Here is a 7,344-nt window from a genome sequence, read left to right as displayed (position 1 = left end):
CAAAACTTTACCTTTTATAAGTTAAAAACAGGTGAAGCAAGCCATCTACAGAAGCAGAATCTTGCAGTTCAACGGACAGGGTATTAACTCAACTTTTAGCATTCTTACCATGCTTCCCAGATCAGTAAAATTACTCTCTGGAAATGTTGTAGTTCTCCTTTTAGTCACGATGGTCATTACATCAAAGCTGCTATTCTCCACTTAAGCAAGTGTATAGTTACAGAAGCAGAGTTAGAAGGTGAGTAGGGAAAAAAACCACATTCCACATTCTCCCACTGTTCAGTTTTCAATAAGAGCTTGGGTGACATTTACTAGAACATGTCCCTGTTATCCAGCCTAAGTGTGCCCTTCCCCAGGCTCACGACTCTGCCTCAGCCTGCCGTTATTAGGGACTCAAAAAGAGGGCTTCAGGCTGAGAATACGCTTCATGGTAGAGTGCTCACCTCATATACACAAAGCCCTGGTTTCGATTCCCCAGCACCACATATATAGAAAAAGCCAGAAATGGCGCTGTGGCTCAAGTGGTAGAGTGCTAGCCTTGAGCAAAAAGAAGCCAGGGACAGTGCTCAGACCTGAGTTCAAGGCACAGGACTGGAAAAAAAAAGAGTGCCATCTCAAGGTAAAGGTAAAAGGAGTTAGAGAGAAGCTAATTATGTACTAAATGGCTCTAGTGTTGCCTAGGGTGTGAGCATGCTAAGCTTTGAGAAAGGAGGCTACTGGACTAACATCCCCCCGCTGTTAGGTTTTAATAATTGAATGGGGGCACTGAGTCTGGAGCATGGGGCCAAGGTTCTTTCATCTGGAGCTGCTTCCTGTTGAGAAGGGGGTAGAGTATTCAATGGGGACACTGGATCGGGTTCCCTCCTAGGAGCATCTGATTGACAGAGTGATTGGTGAAAAGTCTCATCTTTTCCTTAAGTAGGTTCTGTAGGTACCTAAATATGCAAGGCACAATTAGGAGGTGAAACAGTTGCAGTTACAGGACCCAAGATAGACAGGAGCCAGGGAGTAAGCCACCCAAATAGTCCCAGCCCCAGCCCCCTTGTTCTGTTGGATATTTTCTGCAAGTTTTCTGAGATGTTTTACTTGCTCCTGGATGGCATAGGTGCTATCAGTTAGGTTAAAGCAGCACCTGTTTTAACCTCCTCACACCCTTGGTGGCGGAGTCAGAGTGGGTAATAATGGCAGGCAATTGTCAAGGGCAGCCTGCCAATGTTTCTGCTGTTGTCGATTTTAACAGTGCAACGGCAGAGGAGGTGTAGTTCATGTTAGGCTCCTACTGCCAGCTCCCAATCAAGGAGAAAGTGAGGGCAATGTACTCTGTGTCAGATTGTAAGTACAGTTTATCAATACAATTCTCATCCAACAGGAGACCTCTTGTTTCATGGGTTTGTTGAGGCTGGAAGAGCTCCTTGTGGGGTACTACAACAGCTAGACAGTTTAATTAGCATCGGGGAGCTCTTTGTGGGGTAGTACAACAGCTAGACAGTATAAGTAGCATCTGGAGTTATGAGGCAGATTGGTAGGGAGACAGTTGAAATTATAACTCTCACAGATGAAAAACCAGCCATTAGGTAAGGAAACGCGGTCCTTCGAATACAACAAGATGCATTCATAGTTGGCAAAAGCTGTATACAGTCATGGGTGCAATGTTGAACCTGACACATGTGTTATTTTCCAGCGTTATAATCCGGGGGTGTATAACATCACAGCATATGCTGGTCTTTCATGTGAAGGCTTTCCTCAAGTACAGGAGCCAGCACAGACGGTACATTTATTAGTCTGACCAGACCAGAAGATGTTTAAGCTTTGTATATCTCACACCAGAAGCAGGAAGGTCCCTAGCACATGTCCTGTCTTCTGCCTCAGACAGGGAGGGGGAGACTGTGCCATGTGGGGGGGGGGGAGGGGAGGGAGGGGCAGGACCCATGCTGCTTTGCCCTTGGAGTCAGAGGTCTGGAGTGAGCAGGTTGGTGAGGCCAGTGGAGCTTGAGGGCCAAGATGAATCCAGTAGAGGGGTCAGCTTTGAACCTGTACAGAAGTAGAGAGAGTTAAGGTCCTTTGTTTGACAAGGAGCTGAATTTATGAAGGAAAGAAGCCTTGGAGAAGGAGTCTAAGGCCTGAAATGAGAGTAGTAAAGGTGGAGTGAAAGTACGATTAGAAGAGAGTATATGAAAGGAGTAAAACGTGAGTAAAGAGGTATATTTTCGGTCTGCATGAAGTCCATAAAGGCTCCTGCTAAATGGAAGTCCTGTACCAGGTCTAACTGGTGGGCAGGGTGAATAGGTTCCTGAAAGGAGAGTCGTTTCCCCCATAAAGTAGAGAGGAAAAGCCATAAAAGCGAGCCAGAAAGGGATCTGTCAGGTCCTGGTCTGTGAGGTCGGCCAATGAGGATGCGGAGGGCATTGTAAGGAAGAAGGGGAGGTTACTCATTGGGTGGTGGAAGGTCATGAGAGAATGAGAGAACAAGAAAGCGAGGGAAAGAGGGAGAGAGGGGAAAGAGGGTGGGAGAAAGGGAGGAAAGGAGAGGGGAACCAATGGAGAGAGGAAGAAAGGGAGTGAGGGAGAGAGGAAAGGAGGAAGAGGAAGAGAAAGTAGTGGCTTTCCTTAGGAAACACTAGGACAGGGACGCATTCAAGCCAGTGTGGCCACTAGAGGGCACTGTCTGGCAGCAAGTATGGCTCACAGGATGCGGCCTAACTCCTTAAAGGGAAGTTTACAGAGGAAGTCTAAATGAGTAGGGTTCAAATATTTTTAGTGATATTAAAGTTACACTTTATCACTTTAAAAATGACAAGCATTATAATGTTGCCGATTAATTTATGACCTCTACAACAACCTGACTTGGAATCACATTTTAAAATACCTATTTATCCTGCTATGTCCCCAGGTGGGCGAATCGCTGTAGGATAAACTCCCTTTCAGGAAGAGCAGCACCTTTCTTATTTCAGCCCATGGAGCCTCTTGCTCTCAGGAGGCAGTTCCACATTAAACTCATCAGAAATGTATGGAATGGCATTTTCCACCAGCCGCAACATTGGTCCAATCCAAGATTTAAAAAAGAAAAGAAAAAAAAAAAAACCAGTAACTGTAACTCCACTGTATATCATCAGGGTAATAACAATAAAAAATTAAGAAATAAAGTAAAATAGGCTTTAGAACAAGAAGACCTACATTTCTTCTTTTTTTTTAACTTGGTGTGTATGAGTATAACTTTTCTGAGGCTTGAACTCGGGGCCTGGGTGCTGTCCCCGAGCTTTTTTGCTCAAGGATGGTGCTCTACCACTTAACCCGCAGTTCCGCTTCTGGCATTTGGTTGGTTAATTGGAGACACGAGTCTCATGGACTTTCCTGCCTGAGCTGGCTTCAAGCTGTAACCTTCAGGTGTCAGTCTCCTGAGTAGCTACAATTACAGGCCGGAACCCACATTTCTTTTTTTTCTTCCTTAATTCCTTTTTTTTCTTTGTGTGCCAGTCCTAGGGCTTGCACTCAAAGCCTAGATGCTGTCCCGGAGCTTTTGGCCCAAAGCTAGCACTCTACCACTTGAGCCACAGCTCCACTCGTACTTTAGAAAAGATACAAGTCTCACAGATTTCCCTGCCCAGATTGACTTCAAACCAGGATCCTCAGACGTCAGCCTCCTGAGTAGGTAAGATTACAGGCATGAATCACTGCCACCTTTCTTAGGTCAGATGCTTCTGATGGGCACTGAGAACCCACCCCCACCCCCACCCCCAGCCTGCCAGGGCCCCTTCTTCATACCCACATAGACTTCGCTAATTCTCCTTGGGGCCTGGAACCCAGGCTCTCAGACCCTTCCAGACAACATCATGCTGCCCTGGCAGGGAAAATATCGGAGGCACAGCACATCTAGAGGCAGCTCATGGGGTGACACCCCCCGGACTCTTCCATCTCCATGGCACTGTGGCCCTGTTTTCCGGACCATGGCCCCGTTTTCCGGACCCTGGCACACTTTGTGGTCGGTCCCTGGGAAGGGCGGCAGTGAAGAACAATGGGAGAAGGGGAGGGAGAGAGCCACCAGCTGTCTGTCCCCTTCTGTGTCTTTGTTGTGTTGGTCGTGGGGCTTGAACTCAGGGTCTAGGTGCTGTCCTTGAGCTCTTTTGCTCAAGGCTAGCACTCTACCACTTTGAGCAAGAGTTCTACTTCTGGTTTTTGAGTGTTTAATTGGAGATAAAAATCTCATGGGGACTTTCCTGCCCAGGCTGGCTTTGAACCTCGATCCTCATATCTCAACCTTCTGAGGAGCTAGGATTATAGGTATGAGCCACCCATGGGCGCCCAGCTGTCTGTTCCCTTCTGTTGACTCACGAACCCGATCTTCCTCTTCCTTCCCAAATGACAATGAGCCTCATTCCTGCCCAGACCTGCCTCCACCAAGTCTTCTAACCAGACAGGAGTTACAGGTGAAGCTGCACACAACTTCTCCCAACTGTCTACTCCACCATGCTGTTATCTGCCTCTAGCAAGTATTATGACTGCCCTGTGGAGCTGAGTATCCAAAAGGGCTTCCATAGATGGCTGTACAGTAGCAAATAGATGGGTCTAGGGGCGTGTCTGTTTCTTTGGAGAAGAATGCAATCGCAGATGACATGTGTCCTCTTACCATATGACAACACTTCCCTGAGCTTTTATAATATCAACTCATTTAACCAGCTGCAATCAGAAGAGTTAGCGCTATAATTATCCACACTTTACAGAGGAGCCAACTGAAATACTGAGAAACTGGGAAACTCATCCAAGATCACGCAGTGAGCAAGACACAGAGCTGGGACCAGCTCCATGAGAGCCGGAGGTTGCCCTGCCCCGTCAGCTTCCTCCTGGACATACGTGCTGTCACAGGTACCCTACTCTTAACTGCCTGGAAGCAGGGGAAGGAAGAGCTGTGGACCTCCAGTTCAAGACCACAGGGCTTTTGTGGGCGAGGCACCCTGATAGTACTGCATTCTGGGTAAAGGCTGTGGTTCTTACTCTAATGATTCAGGAAACCCAAAGGGACAATCATTTCACTGAGAGAAAAGTCCATTTGAGAAGCACCAGGATGGGCACTAGTGGCTTGCTGCTATCATCATAACTACGTAGGAAGCTGAGATCTGAGGATCAAGGTTCAAAGCTAGCCAGGGCTGGAAAGTCTGTGAGACTCTTATCCTCGATTAACTAGCAAAAATCTACAAGTAGAGCTGTGGCTCAAGTGGTAGAGGGCCAACCTTGATCAACAAAAGCGAAGGGACGTCACACTCAGGCCCTGAGTTCAACTCCAGTACCAGCACAGCGACGACAACAAAGGAAAAGAGAAAAAAGCACCATAGCACAGGAATGAAAAACCAGCAGAGCCATCACTATCCCAAACACAAGCACATGGCCATTGCCACAGTGAGGAATGTGTATCTGGTCCTACAGGCCCTGTGGGTTCAGGTTTTCATGAAGCTAGGATGGAGGCGAAGCTGGAATGATGGACGTAAGCCACTGGCACTGGTCTGTTTCCTCCTTTTACTTCCTTCTCCCTCAACCACAGAAACATTCCCAAATGCCCTAAACCACTACCTTTCTGAAGATTCGCTCACAATACCAATCTCTTTGTGCAGAGCTGCACTGGGTGCTAATCACAGATGGTCTTCTTCGGCCCTGAACGTGGTCTTTTTTTTTTTTTTTTTTTTTGGCCAGTCCTGGGCCTTGGACTCAGGGCCTGAGCACCGTCCCTGGCTTCTTCCCGCTCAAGGCTAGCACTCTGCCACCTGAGCCACAGCGCCCCTTCTGGCCGTTTTCCATATATGTGGTGCTGGGGAATCGAACTGAGAGCTTCATGTGTAGGAGGCAAGCACTCTTGCCACTAGGCCTTATTCCCAGCCCAAACGTGGTCTTGAACCTGGGACAGGAATCCAGCTGGATAACTCCAGTCATTTCTGATGACTGCCAAAACAAATCACCACCAACTCCGAGGCTTATGACCAATGTATTATCTTACAGTTCTTGAGGTCAGAAGTCCTAGGGGAAAGAGGTCAACAGGCCATTGGTCTCCTGGAGGCTGTAGGAAAGGATTCGGCATCTCCAGGCCACCTGCATTCCTGGCTCATGGTCCCTTCCTCCACCACCACAGCTAGAGATAGCACGGTGACCTTCTTCTGTCACATTTCCTGCCCCTCACTCATAAAGACCCCTGTGATTATGCCAGAATCACCTGGACAGCCCGGAGACCCTCTCTATATTGAGAGTCTTAATCACATCTGGGCAATAGGTGGGTTGGAGTTGTAATCCCAGCTATTCAGGAGGCAGGAGGATTGCCAGTTTTTTCTTTCAAAAAGAAAGGAAGAAAGGGAGGGAGGAAGGAAGGGAGAGAGAGAGAAAAAAAACAAGAAGGGAAGAAGGAAGGAAGGAAAGAAAAGGAGGAAGGGAGGGAGGGAGGGAGGGAGGGAGGAAGGAAGGAAGGATGGAAGGAAGGAAGGAAAGAAGGAAGGAAGGAAATTAAGAAACAAAGAAAGAAAAGAAAGGAAAAGAAAAGAGAGGGAAAATCCTTAATCGCATCTGCAAAGCAACAGTGGAAGGCTCTGGAAAATGAATGTGTATGTTTGGGGGGAGGGACACTCCCCTAATGCCATGACAACCCATGCCAGTTCCAGCCCCTTCTCATTTCTCTTTCAAGAACCAGAGTTTACATGAGCTGGGAATGTTGCTTCATGGTAGAGTGCTTGCCTAGCATGCATGAAGCCCTGGATTTGATTCCTCAGCACCACATACACAGAAAAAGCTGGAAGGGGCTCTGCGGCTCAAGTGGTAGAGCGCTAGCCTTGAGCAAAAAGAAGCTCAGGGAGGAGGAGGAGAAAGAGAGGGAGGAAGGAAGGAAGGAAGGAAGGAAGGAAGGAAGGAAGGAAGGAAGGAAGGAAGGAAGGAAGGAAGGAAGGAAGGAAGGAAGGAACCAAAGAACCAAGCTCAACCAGGCACTGCTGGCTCACACCTGCAATCCTAGCTACTTAGGAGGCTGAGATCTGAGAATCGCCATTCAAAGCCAGCTTGGGCAGGAAAGCCCAAGGTACTCATCACTCCAATTAACCAACACAAAGCCAGAAGTAGAGTTGTGGCTTAAGGGGTAGAGGGCTAGCCTTGAGCAAAACAATCTCAGATGCAGTGCCCAGGCCCTGAGTTCAAGCCCTGGGAGTGGCACACAAAAATCTTAGCCTCCTGAGTAGGTAAGGTTGTAAGTGTGAGCCAACCAGCGCCTAACAATTAGGAAGTATTTTGAGCTGAAAATGAAAACAATGTATCAATATTTGTGGAATGCCATTAAACAGTATTTTAAGTGAAATATATAGTTTGTAATTCCTATATTAG

General features: G+C 47.5%; 1 long non-coding RNA gene across 1 annotated transcript; it reads right to left on the bottom strand.

Annotated features, from left to right (window-relative positions):
- LOC125351472 lies at nucleotides 1-6,811 on the bottom strand. The gene is made up of 3 exons (XR_007210954.1): nucleotides 6,672-6,811; nucleotides 4,211-4,214; nucleotides 1-11 (listed from the first exon to the last, which is right to left on the bottom strand). It is a non-coding gene; the product is annotated as an uncharacterized LOC125351472 (long non-coding RNA).
- Between the last annotated feature and the right edge of the window lie 533 nt (nucleotides 6,812-7,344).

This window comes from Perognathus longimembris, chromosome 5 (genome assembly GCF_023159225.1).
Source record: "Perognathus longimembris pacificus isolate PPM17 chromosome 5, ASM2315922v1, whole genome shotgun sequence".
NCBI classification, from domain to species: domain Eukaryota; kingdom Metazoa; phylum Chordata; class Mammalia; order Rodentia; family Heteromyidae; genus Perognathus; species Perognathus longimembris.
Note: the sequence above shows the minus strand (reverse complement) of the source record. Positions and strands in the feature narration are given on the sequence as shown.